We start from the raw sequence: 22,500 nt of genomic DNA, 5'->3' as shown, positions 1-22,500 counted from the left end.
TAGAAAAAACTGCCGTTCAAACCGAAAATATCCAAGCATTTTAATAACACTGACCAAACTAAAAAATTACTTAGGATTACTAAATATAAATGAAACATAACATAGAAGCTATTTGGAATTAGTACCTGTTGTAGGTGATGATGTTACTGATGATGCTGGTGATGCTGGTGGAGGTGATGGTGGTAGTCGTTCTTGAATTTCAATCAGATATAAATTGCAATGCATTGGCCATTGTATAAAACGTATATGAATACAATATGTATTTTACATCGGCTTAACAGAAGGCTCGTTCAAAAACTGCTTTTATATCAGAACTATCAATCAACGTCATGGTGAATAAATTATTACACCATCAAAGCAAACTTTTCTAAAAGAATAATTGGTGCAGTCAAGCAATATTCTATCATCTGTCTCGGACATAGCCACGCCATTCAATAATACCTTGAGACATTGCAGTTTATATTTAAATGAGAAATATCATATCATAATCCACCCCACGCAAATGTTGAACAGAAAGACAGAGCTAATGCAGACTTTCAGAGTAAGACAATTATATTCTATCTATCTATCTATCTATCTATCTACTTATCACTCTCTCTCTTTCTTTCTCTCTTTCTCTCTCTCTTGCTCTCTCTCTCTATCTATCTATCTTTCTATGTACCTATCTATATATCTACTTATCGCTCTCTCTCTCTCTCTTTCTCTCTCTTTCTCTCTCTCTCTCTCTATCTGTCTATATACCTATCTATCTACTTATCACTCTCTCTCTCTTCTCTTTCTCTCTCTTTTCTCTCTCTTTCTCTCTCCCTCTCTCTCTATCTATCTATGTAGCTATATATCTAGTTATCCCTCTCTCTCTCTCTCTCTCTCTCTCTCTTTCTATCTATCTATATCTCTATCTATCTATCTATCTATCTATCTATCTAAATATCTATCTATCTATTTATCACTCTCACTCTCTCGCTCTTTCTCTCTGTCTCTCTCTCTCTCTATCTATCTATCTATGTACCTATCTATCTATCACCTTATCAGCTCTCTCTCTCTCTCTCTCTCTCCTCTCTCTCTCTCTCTCTCTCTCTCTCTTCTGAATAACAATCACGCAAAACATTGCCATGGTTAAACATGTTGTGTCTCGGCGTCATGTTAACCATTGTTTCAACGATATACAAATAAAATCCAGTTGAAGTTCACTGCGTCCGAACACGTTTATGTATGTGTGTGCGTGTGTGTGAGAGTGTGTTTCAGTGTGTATGTGTGTAATTACAATCCATGGCTTCGGTGTTCTGCATTCACTTCATTAATTAATTATTAATTACCTGTGTTTTCACGAGCGAGATATGGACGACGGTTGTCCTTAAACTTTGCCAGGGCTTCCGAGACTGTCAAGAAGAAAAGGAATAATTCTTGAACGCACCCGAATGCATGCAACAGAGTACACTCTGCTATAAACACCCAAGGGATACATGGTGTTGCTTAAATTAGATCAACAGCTGCTAATCATTGAGAGAGGAGGAAAGAAATTATATTAAAGCTGCTTTTATAATGGTTAAAAGACACACGATTGACAGAGAATAAGTAATTTCCGCCTGGGGGTTGCTGCATAGCAAAAGATGGCGAGCTGGCAGAATCGTTAGCACACTGGGCGAAATGCTTTGCGGTATTTCGTCTGCCGCTACGTTCTGAGTTCAAATTCCGCCGAGGTCGACTTTGCCTTTCATTCTTTAGGGGTCGATTAAATAAGTACCAGTTACTCACTGGAGTCGATGTAATCAACTTAATCCGTTTGTCTGTCCTTGTTTGTCCCCTCTATGTTTAGCCCCTTGTGGGCAATAAAGAAATAGGTATATCGTCTGCAGCTACGTTCTGAGTTCAAATGCCCCGAGGTCGACTTTGCCTTTCATCCTTTCAAGATCGATTAAATAAGTACCAGTTACGCACTGGGGTCGATGTAATCAACTTAATCCGTTTGTCTGTCCTTGTTTGTCCCCTCTATGTTTAGCCCCTTGTGGGCAATAAAGAAACAACAATATATGTGTATTGAACACAATGAGAAAAATATCGCATGATACAAGAAGCAAACACACAGTTAAATATAGACATATCAACTTAGAGGAAGTTGATAGAATGACAGCAGGATATTAGCCTACCAGCCCGGGTGTTGTGTGGCTCTAGTTGTAACAGTGGCTGTGTGCTAAGTAGCTTGCTAACCAACCACATGGTTCCGGGTTCAGTCCCACTGCGTGGCATCTTGGGCAAGTGTCTTCTGCTATGGCCCCGGGCCGACCAATGCATTGTGAGTGGATTTGGTAGACGGAAACTGAAAGAAGCCTGTCGTATATATGTATATATATATATATATATATATATATGTATGTATGTGTGTGTGTTTGTGTGTCTGTGTTTGTCCCCCTAGCATTGCTTGACAACCGATGCTGGTGTGTTTACGTCCCCGTCACTTAGCGGTTCGGCAAAAGAGACCGATAGAATAAGTACTGGGCTTACAAAGAATAAGTCCCGGGGTCGATTTGCTCGACTAAAGGCGGTGCTCCAGCATGGCCGCAGTCAAATGACTGAAACAAGTAAAAGAGTAAAAGAGTAAGAGTAAGTCAGTCTTCAAGTTCGGGCGATCTTGAAAGCGATCATAAAGGAGAGAAAGTGAGCAGAGCCGCTGGTTCATCTCTAACCAGGGAGCAGCAGGTGACACTCAGCCGACTTAGAAGTGGTTATCAGCCGGACCTCAAGTACTGGCTCTACAAGATCGACCGAGCCATAGACAGAACCTGCAGAAAGTGCGGGAGTGGGAGAGGAGACGGCGGAGGATGTCGTCTACGACTGTCCACCGATCCATCGCCCACCGCAAATGCCAAGCCCCCCCCCTAGACGCTCTGGCTAGTGACCCTCTCCTTATCCTTCGGATCTGGGAAAAGTGGACTCCCGATCTGCCAGACGTCTCCCAACCCACAGAACGGACGCAAGGAAATCACCCTTACCCGTCTTGTTGCTTAACAACAACAACAGCAGCAGCAGCAGTGGCGGTGCAATGGCCCAGTGGTTAGGGCAGCGGACTCGCGGTCGGAGGATCGCGGTTTCGATTCCCAGACCGGGCGTTGTGTGTGTTTATTGAGCGAAAACACCTGAAGCTCCACGAGGTTCCGGCAGTGGGTGGGTGGCGACCCCTGTTGTACTCTTTCACCCCAACTTTCTCTCACTCTTTATTCCCGTTTCTTGTCCCCGACTTCCTACGCAACCGCTGAGCCTGGGTGCGCATTCATCCATCCGTCGATGCTCTCGGTGTCGGGGGGGCGGTTGACCTGCTTTCTCTTCTGCGGGTCTTACGAATAGCAAAGGACTACAGTTCGGACTTCTCCCATCTTGCGAGCTCTGGGACGAAGACCGTTCGCTGAACAACAACAACAACAACAACAACAACAACAGCAACAGCAGCAGACAAACTAACAGACTGAAGTCTGCCAATCCACTTCTGGCAACAACTCCAAAAACAGCAATCAAGACAGCAGCAACCAGAGCCACCGTGACTATTCTTAAATAACACAAATCATATTTGAGAACTGATGATTATATTTTACCAATAAATTCAACAAAATCTCTCTTATATCTTTTCTTTCATTTTCTTATTTTAGAAAGATATCTTGTAATCGCTTATCTTTCTTCGGCGCTAATCTTATTTACGTTTTCAAACGTATTTTTAGACTAACGGTAAAAGAATAGAAGAAAATATTTAATGAAAGAAAAAAGAAAGTCTATTTCGTTGCAAATCATATCGAGGGGAATAAAAAAAAACATTGATTTTCAACGTTAATTTCTCAACTTAAATTTGGCAGAAACCTCCATCATAAATCATAAAGTATCAAAGGTTGATTGGTTTTACTAACTTTACATGGTTGCCGTCTGGAAAAAAAAAGTCACTCTGTTGTGTGTGTGTGTGTATTAGTTTGTTACTTTGATTAGTTGGCTGTTGTTGCAGTTTTAATTCTCGACAATATAAAATTGATGTGTATGTGTGTGTATATATATATATATTGCGAGTGAATTTGGTCGACAGAAATTGAAGGGTGCCCGTCGTATATACATACACACACATATATATATATACATATATGCATATATATATATATATATATATTATATATATATATAATATATATATATATATCTGTCTATCTGTATATATATATAGATGTATGTATATATTCATGTGTGTGTATGTTTTTCTCTCCGCCATCGCTTGACAACCAATGCTGGTGTGTTTATATCACCCGTATTCTAGTGGTTCAGCAAAAGATCCCGATAGAATAAGTACTAGATTTTCAAAGAATAAAACCCATTATGTATTTGTTTTGTAAGATTCGTAATGTCAAACCGTGTGTTGAAGCAGATATTGTTATATTCTGGGTTGGTGGACCTGTAGGTGTGTATGTGTGTAAGTGATACAGTACGCACATTATGTGGAGTGGTATGCGCTACATGTACTGGTATATATGTGTGTGCGCGTATAAACGTGTGTATGTATGCGTGCTGTTATCATGTAGGTAGGTAGATAGGTAGGTATGTAGGTAGATAGGTAGGTAGGTAGATAGGTAGGTAGGTAGGTAGGTAGGTAGGTGTAGGTAGATAGGTAGGTAGGTAGGAAGGTAGGTAGGTAGGTAGATAGGTAGGATGGTAGGTAGGTAGGTAGGTAGGTAGATAGGTAGGTAGGTAGGTAGGTAGGTAGGTAGGTAGGTAGGTATGTAGGTAGGTAGGTAGGTAGGTAGGTAGGTAGGTAGGTAGGTAGGTAGGTAGATACATATTTTTTGCTTTTCCTGTTGTTGATGCTGCCACTTAAACCTAGATCAGTTTGACTGGGATTTTGATCAAAAACATTCCTTCTGGGATCATCTATCACTTCTTTCCTACATTGTGTTATTAAGGGCTATATTACCCAATATATCTGTCCTACTTTGAAGACAGGTGAGTAACTGCATTCGAAGGAGATTTGGTTGCCTTTTCTAGCAAAACGCACTCGTTTCCGAGATGTAAATATAACAGGTCTTTTGAGATTGCTTTTGAAGAAAGTATTTCTTTGAAATATTTTACCAATATTCCTTTCGTTCGAATGTACTGATGCATTATATATCTCTTTCAAATATATCCGCCTCATGGCGATCTGTAGTATTGTGAAAACATAGCGCTTCCTCGAAACCTGATGCATTTTCAGCTCTATTATTCGTAATATCCGTGATGTCATTGCAAAATTGATGAAGTCAAATATTGATTTATGTCTTAATAACAAAGAATAAACTAGATTTTCTTAATTTCATTTTAGTTTTTTAAATGCTATTTGATATTTTTATGTATTTTTAAAGAACCTCGTGAAAAATGATACTCGGAAATGGAATTTTTAAGTACTGTACAAAACATATTTGAAAAAGAAATTGAGAGAGAAATTGAGTCAACAATATAAGATAAAGAACAGTCTTCTCATGCGGTCGTTCATCTTGATAAGTTTTTCTCAGAATTACAAAAAATACGCTAATATCTTAAAAAACAGGACATGGACAAATTTTAAAATGTAAGCAGTTTGAGGTGTGAATCTTACACAGATTGAATTGAATAGGCTGGATATACAAGCTAACAAACACCGCAGTACAAAAGCTGGGTAGGTCAACGCTCTTCCTGTAGAACTACTTATAAACCCTTCCGACCGTAACCATCCCATTTTTTTTTATATCTAGGACTACTTTACTCTTCATTATCTTAAAACAAGTACAGCGGGATTTGAGAACACCTGGCTAGAATTTCTTAAAGATAAATCAACAGCGTACCGAGATTAACATAAGTAAAAAGAAAAGCATTTTAATCAGATAAGCTTCTTTCATATGAAGCTCTCCCCTCGAAACGATATTGGTTTCCTCATAAACTAATAAGCGTCACGTTTCTGCTTTTGCTTTGTTAATTCTTACCATTAACTCCTCTCCTTGCTCACACCACCTGGTGACGTCTTTTCAAACATTCGCTGCTGTAATCGGACTGAAGTAGTTCTTACTAAGCTGTGTATTAATCGGTGGCCTCTCTTGTGTTCTACGTCATTGGTCCTCTGTCGATGTGGCATCCCATCCGACGCCAATCCTGGATGCTACTAATCAAGCACTCATTAATAAGAGTTAATCTCTATGTGAGCGCTCACATACTGGAAGCACTCCGTCGGTTACGACGACGAGGGTTCCGGTTGATCCGAATCAACGGAACAGCCTGTTCGTGAAATTAACGTGTAAGTGGCTGAGCACTCCACAGACACGGGCACCCTTAACATAGTTCTCGGGGATATTCAGCGTGACACAGAGAGTGACAAGGCCGGCCCTTTGAAATACAGGTACAACAGAGACAGGAAGTAAGAGTGAGAGAAAGTTGTGGTGAAAGAGTACAGCAGGGATCACCACCATCCCCTGCCGGAGCCTCGTGGAGCTTTTAGGTGTTTTCGCTCAATAAACACTCACAACGCCCGGTCTGGGAATCGAAACCGCGATCCTATGACCGCGAGTCCGCTGCCCTAACCACTGGGCCATTGCGCCTCCACTGCTCACATACTACCCTCTTGAGAACGAGAAGAAAAATTACCCAACGTGAATCTTCCTTTTCGGCAAAAAGGAAGAAGAAAGGTGTGTTGGTCGTGCTGAATGATTTTGATTATTTCTTTGTTGCCCACAAGGAGCTAAACACAGAGAGGACAAACAAGGACAGACAAACGGATTAAGTCGATTATATCGAATCCAGTGCGTAACTGGTACTTAATTTATCGACCCCAAAAGGATGAAAGGCAAAGTCGACCTCGGCGGAATCTGAACTCAGAACGTAGCGGCAGACGAAATACCGCTAAGCATTTCGCCCTTCGTGCTAATGTTTCTGCCAGCTCGCCGCCTTAAAGATATATATTTCTTTACTACCCACAAGGAGCTAAACATAGAAGGTAAAAACAAGGACAGACAAAGGGATTAAGTCGATTACATCGACCCAGTGCGAAACTGGTACTTAATTTATCGACCCCAAAAGGATGAAAGGCAAAGTCGACCTCGGCGGAATTTGTACTCAGAACATAGCGGCAGACGAAATACCGCAAAGTATTTCGCCTGGCGTGCTAACGTTTCTGCCAGCTCGCCGCCTCATGCTGAATGCTTTTGATCATAGCTGTACTCAATCAAGGCAGGCCTGGAGCTACACAACAATGCCAGCATTATTAGTTCTGCTTACGACAGATTATATTCTATTCTATTCAGGAATAGTTTAAATTACGTTGATATATTTTTAATCGCCCAGCATGTAGTTTCTGATTTGTTTTTCTTCTTGGTACTGGTTACGTAATTACATTCAACAAATAATAAATGATTGAAAAAAAAACCCTCTTTATTTGAAAGATAATTTGTCGTTCAATGACAGACAATAGTCGATTCTTCAATATGGTAAATTACCACGATATTTTTTTGAATAACAAACAAGATTTTAATGAGAAAGAAAACGATGCTGTTGGTAACTGCTGAGGTTGATTTATTGGAAATCCGGCAAATTTTTTTTTTTTTTTTTGTAAAGAAATAAGATGTTTACGACGACTCCATGATCTGGAATAGGAATTTTGATAATAAAAACAAAACATGCCCAAGGAAAAATTCGTTATGGAAATAACTGAAGAATACACTAATTTAGTATTGGATATAAATTTTGAGAAACCAACACAAAATTAAAAAAAGGGGATGAAGAAGGGAGACAAAAAATATGAATTTGTTTGGCATAAAATAGCATTCATTGCTTAAAATAATAAATAGGGTTGTCGACCTATCCTTATTTCACCCAAAGGTATCTTGATCAAAATATATTTTTCGTGCATGCAGCTAGTTCGCATTCAAATCTTAATTATGCTACATCGATATTAAAACAGCTGCTTTATTTTGACCAAAGTGCCATAATTAAATAATGATCAAAATTGAATTAATTGAATATAACATTCATTTACTATCCTAATTATATCATAATGAGAACATATTTACTCAGAAAAGTTGTTAAATATTTAATTGGCGCTAATTAGTCGCAGGTTTTTATTATCAACAGTAAAGTAATATTTCACAGGCCAGAATACATTTTGTTAATCAAAATTATTATTTCTAATTTTTTGGTACAAGGAAAACGCCTTTGAGGGGAGGGGGCTAGTTAATTACACCGACCCCAGTGCCCAACTGGTACTTATTTTATTGATCTCAAAAGGATGAAAAGCAAAATCGATCTCGATGACATTTGAACTCAGAACGTAATGAGCCAGGCAGAATTTTGCTAATCATTTTGTCTGACGTGGTAACATTTCTTTTTTTTCTTTATTGCCCACAAGGGGCTAAACATAGAGGGGACAAACAAGGACAGACAAAGGGATTAAGTCGATTACATCGACCCCAGTGCGTAACTGGTACTTAATTTATCGACCCCGAAAGGATGAAAGGCAAAGTCGACCTCGGCGAAATTTGAACTCGAAATACCTATTGCTTTACTACCCACATGGGGCTAAACACAGAGGGGACAAACAAGGACAAACAAACGGATTAAGTCGATTACATCGACCCCAGTGCGTAACTGGTACTTAACTTATCGACTCCGAAAGGATGAAAGACATAGTCGACCTCGGTGGTCTTTGAACTCAGAACGTAGCGGCAGACGAAATACCGCAAAGCATTTCACCCGGCGTGCTAACGTTTCTGCCAGCTCGCCGCCTATAAGGGTTTCAAATTTTGGCATAAGGCCATCAGTTTAAGGGAAGGGAGATAGTCAGTTCCATCCACCCCACTGCTCGACTGGTTCCTATTTTATTGAACCCGGAAGAATAATAGGCAAGATCGACCTCAGCCGAACTTGAGATCAATGTAAAAACAACCGGAAGAATTGCCGTTAAATAGGAGGTGGTATCAAAATGTTCTCGGACTATTTAAGTTAGAGCAGAGTTAAATAAGTTACTTTTATGAAACATAATTAGTCCTGAACCGTTTTGATACCGTCTCGTATTTTGATACCACCTCGTATTAACGTTTCTTATTTCTTTATTGCCCACAAGGTGCTAAACATAGAGGGGACATACGGCTACGCATTTCACCCGGCGTGCTAACGACTCTGCCAACTCGCTGCCTTCATTAATCGAAGCAATAACTTTTATAAGCAACAGACTTTTGCTGCAAAATAAGAAATTCTATTCCATTAGAGTCTGGCTTCCTGGAACTGATGAATTCATCGAAAGCATCTGAAGTATTGTTTGATTATTGCAGACTTTTTATCAGATGTTATTGAGACGCTTGAAAAAGTGTTAGTGAGTTGGAGAGGGACCTAGGTACTAAGCTGATTGGGTGTAGAGTTTCATAATTCTCTTTATTTAATGACAACAGAATTACTTGAATTAAATGTGGCCAGGCACTTTCTTAGAGAATAATAAGTCGTTTTCTTTTGACCAATTCTGTTAGTGAACATTGTAGTTCTTGGTGCATTTTGTTGATTTTCAGACAATACTTCTCTGTTGCAATTGTTTTTGCCACGATTTAAGAATTAGTTTTGAATTATTCCACTTTGACGACGACCACAGTGTGAACATGACCTTCTTTTCGTATAACCTTGATTTTCGCGGAGTGTTTTGGTGCTTCACCTCGGCCCAGCCACTTCGCAAAACACTGTCTTAATCTAACATCTCATTACGTTATTTAAATATAATGATGGGATTAATACTTTGTCTGTTCTGAGTATCATAAAAGTGATACACAAGACATATTTTCACCTATCCTGTGTATCATATATAACATCCGAGACATTTCTTTGATGTCCATGCATTATATGTGGTGCATATTCCCAACTGCTTCCAATCACCCGAGTAACTTGGTACTTATGAAAATAATTTTTTCATATATATATTTTTTTTTTTCAGGATGTATGAAACAAGGGTTAACTAAACATCTGAAAACAAGCATGGACGTTTAGGATAAGCTTATACAAATGCTTTGGATACGCAAAGGGTTAACAAAAAGATCATTTTGTTGCCCAAAAGCAACTCGGAATTTGTTGTTGTTGGTTCCTTCTCGAGCCATGCCTGGCTCATAAGGGCTGGTTTCCTGGTTTCCTTGGCATATAGGCTCCCCACCTGGACGGGACGCCGGTCCGTCGCAGGTGAGGTGCAAGATGCAGGAGGAAAGAGTGAGAGAAAGTTGTGGCGAAAGAGTCAGCAGAAGTTTCGCCATTACCTTCTGCCGGGGCCGTCTGAAGCTTAGGTGTTTCGCTCATAAACACACACATCACCCGGTCTGAGATTCGAACCCGCGATTCCTCGACCGCGAGTCCGCTGCTCTAACCACTAGGCCATGTGCCTCCACAACTCGAAATTGACATAGTGACAATAACCTTTTTTTACTTTTTGTTCAGATCATACAAAAACCATTTGCTGAATATTTTTCTACTTCTCAATTTCATGCAAACATCAAACAATTGTTGAATGGGCAACGCTGAATTATTCTTCAACCTCCCAAGTTGTTTTCCGTGGGTCTCTTTCAAATAAATCTCAATAGGTCGTCAACAGCATTAAATCGTCTGCAACCTTTTTCATCTTCAAGGATCTCGAGTCAACTACAGACTTCTGGAAACAAACGTTGCGCTATTTGTACGTGAACAATCCTCCGATCAAATACTTGGTCGATGCTGCGTGCTGTTGCCGCTTTGATCCGTTCCATTTTGAACTCACTCAATATAATCACTCGAGTATGCGTTTTTTTTTTTCTTTTTCTATCTTCAATTTGACAACCTAAAATAACAAAAATAAACTGTAAACGTAAACTCAGTTGTACAAATCAACAAACTGAAATCATTGCGGCAATATGATATTCTGTATGACCGTATTTGGATAAAGGTTTATTAACTAATGGTTGTTACTCATTTCTGTATTCAGATTCCTTGAAACTTTTTCCACTTCAATCTTATAAAGAACTAGCAGTATCGCCCGGCGTTGCTCGGGTTTGTTTCGACTCTTTAGAATTGAAATTTTTAAAAAGTAAAAATTTACATTATGTAGCTTGTTATTCTCTTTAAGTGAAGAATTTTCTGATTGAAATACACCGAAGAATGGCGGCACAGCTGTCAAAAAATCGTAAAAATAGGGATTTTCATAGAAAAAAAGCATCTTTTTGATGTAAATAATTTTTGGTGTAAACATGGTCCGATTTGAATTTTTCTCCTACGAAAGGAAGAGCAAGCCTTCTTCTATCATACTTTCAATTTTGGTCAACTTGCGCCGCAGGGACTCAGAGGAGATAGTGTTATTTGAAGGCTACCAAACCTGCCATACACAGACAATAAGAATTTTCATAGAAAAAAGCACGTTTTTTTATGTAAATAATTTTGGTGTTAACATGGTCCGATTTGAAATTTTTCTCCTACGAAAGGAAGAGCAAGCCTTCTTCTATCATACTCTCAATTTTGGTCAACTTGCATCGCAGGGTCTCGGAGGAGATAGTGTTAGTTGAAGGCTACCAAACCTGCCATACGCAGACAACTTCAGCTTTATATAGAGAGAGATTACACATTCTGCCGTCGTTGATCAAGTTCCCGTCTGATCCAGTGAAGAAAGAATATGAAAAACTGTATGTACCATGGCTTGTATGTGCTACGACATGATGTGCTTTCAATATGACGAAACTGAAGTCCAGTAAATGAATTTCAGAAATTCATTGCCGTGTTACAGTATATATTTGTAATAGATACGATGGAGCACCATGCAAAATATCTTGTGTGGTGATATAGGCCTACATTCCTTTGCATTTCTACTTAAAATATAAAACCTGACCTTGATCCATTTTGCCTTCTGTTAATAATCTGAAGTCAGTTGAAATACTCTTTTACTTGTTTCAGTCATTTGACTGTGGCCATGCTGGAGCACCGCCTTTAGTCGAGCAAATCGACCCCAGGACTTATTCTTTGTAAGCCTAGTACTTATTCTATCGGCCTCTTTTGCCGAACCGCTAAGTTACGGGGACGTAAACACACCAGCATCGGTTGTCAAGTGATGTTGGGGGGGGGTGACAAACACAGCCACACAAACATATACACACATACATATATATACATATATACTACGGGCTTCTTTCAGTTTCCGTCGACCAAATCCACTCACAAGGCTTTGGTCGGCCCGAGGCTATACTAGAAGACACTTGTTCATGGTGCCACGCAGTGGGACTGAACCCGGAGCCATGTGGCTGGTAAGCAAGCTACTTACCACACAGCCACTCCTCCGCCTATGTACCACACAACCACTCCTACGCCTATGTACCACACGACCACTCCTCCGCTTATGTACCACACAACCACTCCTCCGCCTATGTACCACACAGCCACTCCTACGCCTATGATAAATTGATGAAATGATAAAATAGACTACAAAGGTCCATGTATTTCATAACACTATGGAAGGTGATGCCCAGCATGGCTACAGGCCAATGAAGGAAACGTGAGACAATATCGTCCATTAGGCGTAGAAAAAGATAATCTGCTCAAATAAGATATTAATCCAGGATATTGTGCCAAACCATCGTCCATTGTGCCAAGCAATAATTATTTCTAATTTAGCCATAAGACCCAAGATTTGGAGAAAGCAATTAGTCGATTCTATCAACGTCAATACGTTACGTGTACTATAAGTTATTGACGCTGAGAGGACGAAAAGCAACGCTGACCTCAATAAGATCTGCTCTTAGAAGCTCAGCTAAAGAGCTGTCCGATGCTCTATCGTCCATGATAAATAATTATAACTACTACTACTACTTGATCATAGGTCTGAGATTTGGAGAAAGGGGTTAATCCATACCTATTTCTTTACTACTCACAAGGGGCTAAACATAGAGGGGACAAACAAGGACAGACAAACGGATTAAGTCGATTAGATCGACCCCACTGCGTAACTGGTACTTATTTAATCGACCCCGAAAGGATGAAAGGCAAAGTCGACCTCGGCGGAATTTGAACTCAGAACGTAGCGGCAGACGAAATACCGCAAAGCATTTCGCCCGGTGTGCTAACTTTTCTGCCAGCTCACCGCCTTCAGTTAATCTATACCATCGACGTAAGTATTTTACACGAACAATATATTCTCGAATCTGAAAGTACGAAAGATAAAACATAACCGTGACAAGATTTGTACTCGGAAAAAGCTCAAGAGCAGACCGATGCTGCTCATCGTCGGTGCCAAACAATAACAACAAATTCTTAATTACAAATTTTTATCTTAATCTTTAACTCTTTTACTTGTTTCAGTCATGTGACTGTGGCCATGCTGGAGCACGACCTTTAGTTGAGCAAATCGACCCCAGGACTTATTCTTTGTAATCCTAGTACTTATTCTATCGGTCACTTTTGCCGAACCACTAAGTTACGGGGACGTAAACACACCAGCATCGGTTGTCAAGCGATGTTGGGGGAACAAGCACAGACACACACACACACACATACATACATACATACACACACACACACACATATATATATATATATATATATATATATATTACATACATATATACGACGGGCTTCTTTCAGTTTCCGTCTACCAAATCCACTCACAAGGATTTGGTTGGCCCGAGGCTATAGTACAAGACACTTGCCCAAGGTGCCACGCAATGGGATTGAGCCCGGAACCATGTGGTTCTTAAGCAAGCTAATTACCACACGGCCACTCCTACGCCTATTAAATAAATGCGCCCTTTTAAAGCCTAGCCAGGCGCATGGGCCTGATTTCCCGGTTTCTATGGCGCCTGTCCATCGTAGCGTTACTCATTTTTGCCTGCTGAGTGGACTGGAGCAACGTGAAAATGAAGTGTTTTGCTCAAGAACACAACGCGTCACCTGGTCCAGGAATCGAAACCACAATCTTACGATCATGATGCTGATCCCCTAACCACTAAGCCACGCGCCTCCAAGTCTTTTGTAATGTCTTTTCACGTGATTTTATGCCGAGATCACATTTAACATTATCAAGTACGGCGCTCGTAACCGAACACTACGCTCGAAATTTCGTTTACAAATGTGTGTCTTATTTCAACTTCCCTTTCTAAATAAATAACAAACTTACATCATAATTATTCAGACATTATTATTTTTTTATTTTTTGCCCCGTTCTCGAATCCAAATTTAATCTGTTCTCATTCTTAACATCAAGATTCGGTCATTCAGTGTAGTTGTTGCTATGATAAATATCCGTCTGCAGAGAAATGTTTTCGTGTTTTTTCACACTGAATGACGCCATGTTCATTGTATACGTTTCTTTTTCTTTTTCTTTTTTATTTTACTTTTTGGCTGTCGTTGTTTTGATGATATTTCCCATACAGAGATTATGGTATATATATATATATATATATATATATATATATATCTATATTATACACACATAAACATATATTATTATTTATACATATATATATATAATATATATAATATATATATGTGTGTGTGTGTGTGTGTGTGTGTTGTGTGTGTGTGTGTGTGCGTGTGTGTGCATAAACATGCATATATTTATTACATTAATATAGAGAAAGAAAGACTGATATATACATCTATGTACGTATATATATGTATATGTGTACATATATATATACATATACATACACACACATGTATATATATATATATATAATATATATATATATATATGATACATATGTATGTATATATAAAAAAATATATGTATAAATATATATAGATATAGATTTAGATATAGTATACCTGTATGTGTATATGTGTATACATATATGTGTGTGTGTATACATATATGTGTATGTGTGTATATATGTATATATATATATATATGTATGTTTATATATATAATATGTATATATATATATATAAGTGTATGTATATATACATATGTATATATATATATATACGTATGTGTATATATAATATATATATGTGTGTATGTGTGTGTGTGTGTGTGTGTGTGTATACGTATGTATTTCCTTTAGAGAAGATATGAATAAAACTTACATTCATACATGCATCCATATAAAAAGGCATACAAATGGAGAGACCAGTAAATATGAAAATATCATCCGATGCCTACACATAACGAAATATGCTTAGGAGATATCTCAATACACACACACATATAAGTTTAGAAGGTTGTTTCTTATGGCCTGTTGGAGAGTGACCATTGGTTTCGCAGCTATAACGCGCTTAGCTGTATAGGTGACATAACCTGTCTACCTGACCTTATATATATGTACACGTATGCCTCCTTTTTCTTAATATGCAATATCTCTGCGTCAATTCAAACACTTTATCTATACATATACAGGGAGCGGTGAATAACCTGCCGTCTAAATTTCGTAAAAATGAAAATTACACTGACATCTTATTTTAGCAGATATATTTACCAAAATTATATAAAAGTATCTTGGTTTTACTCTGACGAAAAAAACTTTGACCAGGTACAAATGACAGGTGGTTATGTGCAAATCCTTCTGAAGTACTCAGAGTGATGTTCACGAAATTTCCAGCAGCTGTGATGGTTCTAAGAGTGGTGAGGAGCGAAGGTTATGTGATGTCTCCCCTCTTTTTACGACATGGTCTTAGAATTAATGCTGCTGGATATATTGAGGTACTGGAAACTGTTATCAAGCCATGGGTCGATGATGTATGCTCTGGAAAGCCGTGCGTGTTTCAACAAGATTCAGCACATTCTCACAAAGCCCTAGTCACACAAGAATTATGTAACACTCAATATGTGGCCTCCAAACTCGCCAGATTTCAACCCCCATGGACTGCTATTTGTGGAGCGCTGTTGAAAGAGAGGTTAATCGTCATCCTTATAAAACCATAGCTTCACTGAAGGCCGCCTTTGTCCAGGTGATGTGCAATCTGAATAAGGACCGTGTAGTCTCAGCATGCCAGCAATGATGCAGTCATCGTAGCCGATGAATAATTTGCTTCTCATTATCAAGACTAATTGCACAAATGTTTATTCAAATACAGATTTATTTAACATGAAATATAATTGTTTTATTGTCTACCAAAACTGTCCTCAAATATCCTTCGCACACTGTACACGCACACACACATGTATATGTATATGTACAATATATAATATAATAATATATATATATCTATATATATATATATATATATATATATATATAATATATATATATATATTACATTTTTATATTCTTTTATTTTTTATTCCTTTGCATGTTGCAGTCATTGACTTCGGCCATGCTGGAGCACCTGGATTTATATATATATATATATATACGCACGCACGCTCTCAAACACACACACTCACATAAGTATATATATACATACACATGTATGTATATATATATTGTGTGTGTTTGTGTGTGTATATATATGCATATATATGCATATATGTATATACATATATACACATGTATATATATATATATATATATATATATATGTGTTGTGGGTGTGTGTGTGTGTGTGTGTGTGTGTGTGCACGCGTGAATGTATATAGATACGTGTATACAAAAGGAGACACGATTATGTAGTTCTTCATAGTCGTATAAATTCTAAAGACGAATTTGTATTTCTTTGGTTGAAACCACATCTTATTTCCTATAGGAAGAATTCAAACAATTTTTGAAAAACAACATCGCACGCAAGCGTATGTATGCACACATATTTACACACACACGTACATATGCACATATGCATATATGAATGACTGCATGCGTGTATATATATATATATATATATATATACATATATATATACTATGTATGTTTGTATGTATGTGTACGTACATAACTATAGAATTGCCATTATGATAAATATTTCGGATGTATTTTATTCTGTGAGATAAAAGCATTTTAGCAGAGTAATAACACACAGCTTCAATGCATTTGCGTTGCACAACGTTCAGAATTTAATTTGTCAGCCAGTTCTGACAGTTCTGTAAATCCAGCAACAATCTTAAACACATACAGGCGCACGTACACACACACAAACACACATACATACATACATACATACATACATACATACATACATACATACATACATACATACATACATACATACACACATACCCTTATTTATGAACATATATACATAGTTATACATATAATTACTTATATATTATATATATATATATATTATATAAGATATATATATATATATATGTTTGGTGTACATATATATGTGAGCGTGTGTCTGTAAATGTACATATGTGTGATTGTGTATATGTGTATATATTATATCGTATATATATATATATATATATATATATATATATACAAAGACAAAGATAAATTAACTTGGAAATGTATGTGTGGCGTTCAAACAGATAACAATAAATAATATATGTATATAATATATATATATATCTATGCATATATATATATATGTATATATATACATATATATATATATATATATATATATATATATATAATATTATATATATATGCATAGATATATGTATATGTTTATTTATTCGTATACGCATACATTTAAGTGTGTGTTTGTGTGTGTTTGTCTAAATAATCTAATGAAGTGTAATTTCAAGTTAAATTTTTCCTCTGTCTTAACGCATAGAGTCCTAAGAGTATTTCGGGTGGAAAAAATACAAACGTGTTTGTTTATAAATCAAAATTTGCATCGTTTTTCTTTTTTTTTTTTTTTCTTTTTCGTTGACACATCTGTTGCATTGTATATTTTAGAAAATATTTAGATTTACATCTATAATTTCGTTGAAAGAAATGGAACTGAAAGATAGATATGATTTTCAGTTTGATTTCTGAGTAAAAACTAATTATAGCCAGGGATGAATAGAAAAATAGAGATGTGAACATAGATTTCGATATATATATATAATATATATATACACATACATACATAAACATACATATATATATATAATATATATATATATATATATATTATATATATATATATATATATATATATATATATATATATATATATCGATATGGACATAGATACTTTTTTTTCAATGTGAAGTATGGCGAACGCTTTCATTTGTACGACATTTGAATGGTCAACTGAGAAAACATTTAGAAGAAAGAAACATTTGTAGATATTGCAAACTGTTTTTATGTTTGAGTGGTGAATATAGAATGTTTATATATACACATGCGCACAAAATGCTTCTCACCACAAGGACATATCCATACATACATACATACATACATACGTACTCATACACATATATGCGCATGCCCGGCCATGTATGTGATCGGCTGCGAATACACGTTATAGGAAAGACCCAATGAAGGCCGAAATACACTGGCGTTTTCGGTGCCCGTTGGAAGGGAAGCTCTTCGTCTACCTGCCGTAGTTATTGTGGGCACGTCTATAGGACGTCTCAGGACGGGAAACGTGATAACAGAACTAACGACGGTATATATAAATCCGTTTCAAATTTCGGCAGTTATTTAGGGTAAGGGGTAAGTCGGTTGCTTCCAACCAAGTGCTCAAATCATTCTTATTTCATCAACCTAAGAAGTCCACTTCAGTGGAATTTGAGCTTCAAACATTAAAATGGACGAAATGTCGCTCTGCATTTAGCCTGGAGTGATAACGATTCTACCAGATCGTCGCTTTAACAATGGTATATATTTATAGATTAAGAACAATACATATACGGAGATATAGAGGGAGGCGCCTTTCTCATCCACGTGATCCCAATCGTCCTCCTGAAATCGTAACTCCACCGTCGTGGAGGCCTTCCTAGTGGTTGCAGAATATACACGCAGCAAGTTTAGATGGGCTGGACACGTCATCCGGGTCACCTATAATCGGTGGACCCGCGCAGTTGCCGAGTCGTACCCACGCAAGCGGAAACGACCGCAACATATATTTAATGTAGGATAAAAAATTTTCGAAAAAAATTTTATCAATGGCCAGCATATTAAAAAATATCTTTAAAGGTTAAATTTATAAATAACTTATAAAATAAGGGCAAAAGAAAAATTCTAATGCATTAGAAGTTGTCTTTTGCCCTTATTTTATAAAAAAATATATACATATATATATATATATAAGGTTAATCCAAACGCGAAAACAGAAAAAACAACAACACGTGGAACAATTACAGTATTATTATTATTAGGCGCTCAGGAAAATGGAAGAAGGAGGGTATGACGTTTCGAGCGGAGCTCTTCGTCGGAAACATAGGAGAAAGAAAGATCCCGAGACGGGAGGACAGAGGGAAAAAAATTGCAGGTAGTCTTCACGAGGTCACATACTGAAAAGTATATATATATATATATACTAGCAAAACGCCTCCCGTCCAATGGACGGTGATGAGTTGTCAAACATTTAAACCAAATTTTCTCAAAACAACTTGTCCGCCCGTTTTATAGGTTTCCCCTTTGAAAAACATTGATTTAACTTAAATTTGAGAAATCAGCAAAAGAAGAAATAAAAATGTTTTTTCTATTCCAAAGAAAAGCGATTTTATTCACACAAATATACAACCGAAGAGTTTAAAGTACCAGTAATGATAAGGCTACTTACTGGGAGAACACAAACATGGTTTAAACAGTAAGCTTGGTAGGAAAGCTTACTGTATATATATATACAGATTAAAATCCATTTTCAAAAGTACAATTCTTTTTTTTTTAAATATACATATTTTCAAATATATATATATACATTAGAATGGCCCTTATTTTTCAACTTTCTAAAAGTTTAGCCCCCAGCCCCTATCTTCCAATTATGTCTTTCGACATAAGCCCACAGGTCGGAAATGGTTGGACACTGCACGAGTGCGTGCAGAACGGTTTCGTCGCTGTGACCGCATCTCGGGCAGGTCGGCCCCCAGATAGATAGATAGATAGATTGATAGATAGATAGATAGATAGATAGATAGATAGATAGATAGATAGATAGATAGATAGATAGATAGATAGATAGATAGATAGATATGTTTCTTTATTAGCCACACAGGGCTGCACACAGATAGAACAAATTACAAGGTAGAGCTTTTCTTTTGAAGGTTTAAAAAAAAAAAAAAGGAAGGGGGAGTTTCGATCAAAAGGGATCGTAAAAGGAGAGAAAGAGGACAAAAAAGGGGGGTTAAAAAAAAAGGGGGAGAGGAAAAAAAAATTGATCAATAGGGATCGTTATCACAGAAATGTCAATATGAAGTGTAAAGGGGAGGACAGGTGAGGTTTACCCGTGGAAAGAAAAGCCTACGGAAAAGACCACGGTAACCTCGGTCAATGGAGTCACATGTTATATTTCTTTTTTTTTATAGATAGATAGATAGATAGATAGATAGATAGATAGATAATATTTTTTTACATACACGCATACATACGTCATTGTTTTTCGTTATCTATGTTCCAACGATAGAGCTTTGTATCTTTGTTAGAAACCAGCTTCCTTTTCAAAGGAAGAATTTAAATAATTAAAATCAGAAAGAACAATACATACATACATACATAAACACACACATACATACATACGAGCATGCATAAATACATACACACACATACATAAATACGTATCTACATACACACATGCATACATACATACATGCGTATAAACGTACAAATATACACACATACATAAATACATACTCAAGTACACATACACACATACACACATACGTACATACATATGAACATAAAGATATACATACATACATAAATACATACACACACATATATACATACATACATACGTCCATACATACATACACTCATACATACACGCATGCATACATACGTTCCCGAGCAAGTTGCTATCTAGAACACATTAATTCGTACAAGACTAAAGCAAAGTGTTCAATGAGATGTTGAATGGAAATTAAAGCATTTCATGGCTCTGACTATTGTCTCTGATATAGAGACTATCGAAATTGAGAGAGGAATTCTTCTACGCAAAACGGATATGGTTAATAATTTTATTTCATTTTGACTCAGTGCATGAATTCAGCAAGTTGTTCTAATGTCTCTTCAACCGATAACTAAAGTTAGAACTTGTTAGGTCACCTACCTTTTATAACTGGGGTTAGCCATTAGTCTTTGTTTAATGTTATACCAAATAAACAAAGAGAGTGAATCGTTGGTGAACTATCGTCCATTTTAAACAGCCATCATTATGAAACCTCACCTCTTAAGTGCTCGATATGTTTCATCATAAATATATAAATTAAAAGACAAAAAGAACCGAGTTTATATGCGTATGCAGGTATAGTCATAGATTTCTGCTTATCCATATTTATAAAGTATATATACAAAATAAAAGAACACAATACATTAGACAGAGTATATTTATTGTTCATGTAAGTTCAAGCGTCTTTGCGAACGTTGCATATGAAAGCTCTCGACCATTCCAGCCAACAACGCACATATACATAGAGCTAATTACAAATGCAAAGTGTCAAGTTTTGTAAATCTGCTTATTTCATAAGCATTGATATAGGAACAAGGATAAAATAGCCGTAAACTGCGAATATCTATCTCGCCGTAGCGCAAGCACAACCAACAGCCCAACAGCAGAACGTATGAGAATTGTGTGTCCCCGTTTATTTTAATTGCTATATATACACTAATCCCTCGACAGTCGCAGGTGTTACGTTACAACCCACCCATCCCCCGTGATTGGTGAAAATCCGTGAAGTACGACCAGTACTGTACTGTGTAATTGTTTTTATTATCTTTTATAATTTGTATATATTTACTTTATTATAAATGCAAAACGACACTACAGAGGAATCGACGTAAGCTTAAATAGTAAACCGCGATAGGTGAACCGCGGTAGGTGAACCGCGATATGGCGAGGGATTGCTCTATAAGAAAAAAAACACTCATACATGCCATATCTTAATTTCCTCTTCTTGCATTCTGTTTTCAAATCACGCTGAGATCATGTTTGACTGTCATCCTTCCGTAGTAATTTATTTATCCTTTCGAGCATATGGCGTAATGGTTAAGAGCGTTGGCTACTAACCCCAAGATCCCGAGTTCAATTCCAGGCAATGACCTGAATAATAACAACAACAACAACAACATCGAAAAATACCTTAGGAATGAGAACCCAGGTTTGAAATTTCTCCAAGACACCTGATGAAGGCTGGAGGGTATATCAGCCGAAACGTTGTGTTGATGAGAACAAATATCCGTTAAATGTAAATAATCTAAATAATGTAGGTAATTTCCCATCTCTTAAATATAGAACTGTATTAATATTGCTTTGTTTTACTTATTTGATTGTGTTTTCCTTTTTACCAGATTTTTTAAAAAATACTAACAGCTTTAAATTTACTAATACAATCTCAATAACTATTATACAAGCAGACACATTTTTACTATTAGCTTTCATTAGTTATTCATGCACTTATCTATTTATTTATTTATTTAGGTTCTCTAAACAACTCTGTTTTTTCTACGCTAACCATGTACATTCAAAACGAGATGTTTTTCTCATCCCTATTTGGGGAAAACAATGAAAGTATGATTC

The 22,500-nt window shown here is 37.0% G+C and overlaps 1 protein-coding gene across 1 annotated transcript in view; it reads left to right on the top strand.

Moving 5' to 3' along the window:
- Positions 1–22,500, top strand: part of LOC118767126 (QRFP-like peptide receptor) — a 33,009-nt gene that overhangs the window by 10,117 nt on the left and 392 nt on the right. The window lies entirely within an intron of this gene.

The sequence above is a fragment of the Octopus sinensis genome, linkage group LG19 (genome assembly GCF_006345805.1).
Source record: "Octopus sinensis linkage group LG19, ASM634580v1, whole genome shotgun sequence".
NCBI lineage: Eukaryota > Metazoa > Mollusca > Cephalopoda > Octopoda > Octopodidae > Octopus > Octopus sinensis.
This window is presented reverse-complemented; position numbering and strand designations above follow the sequence as displayed.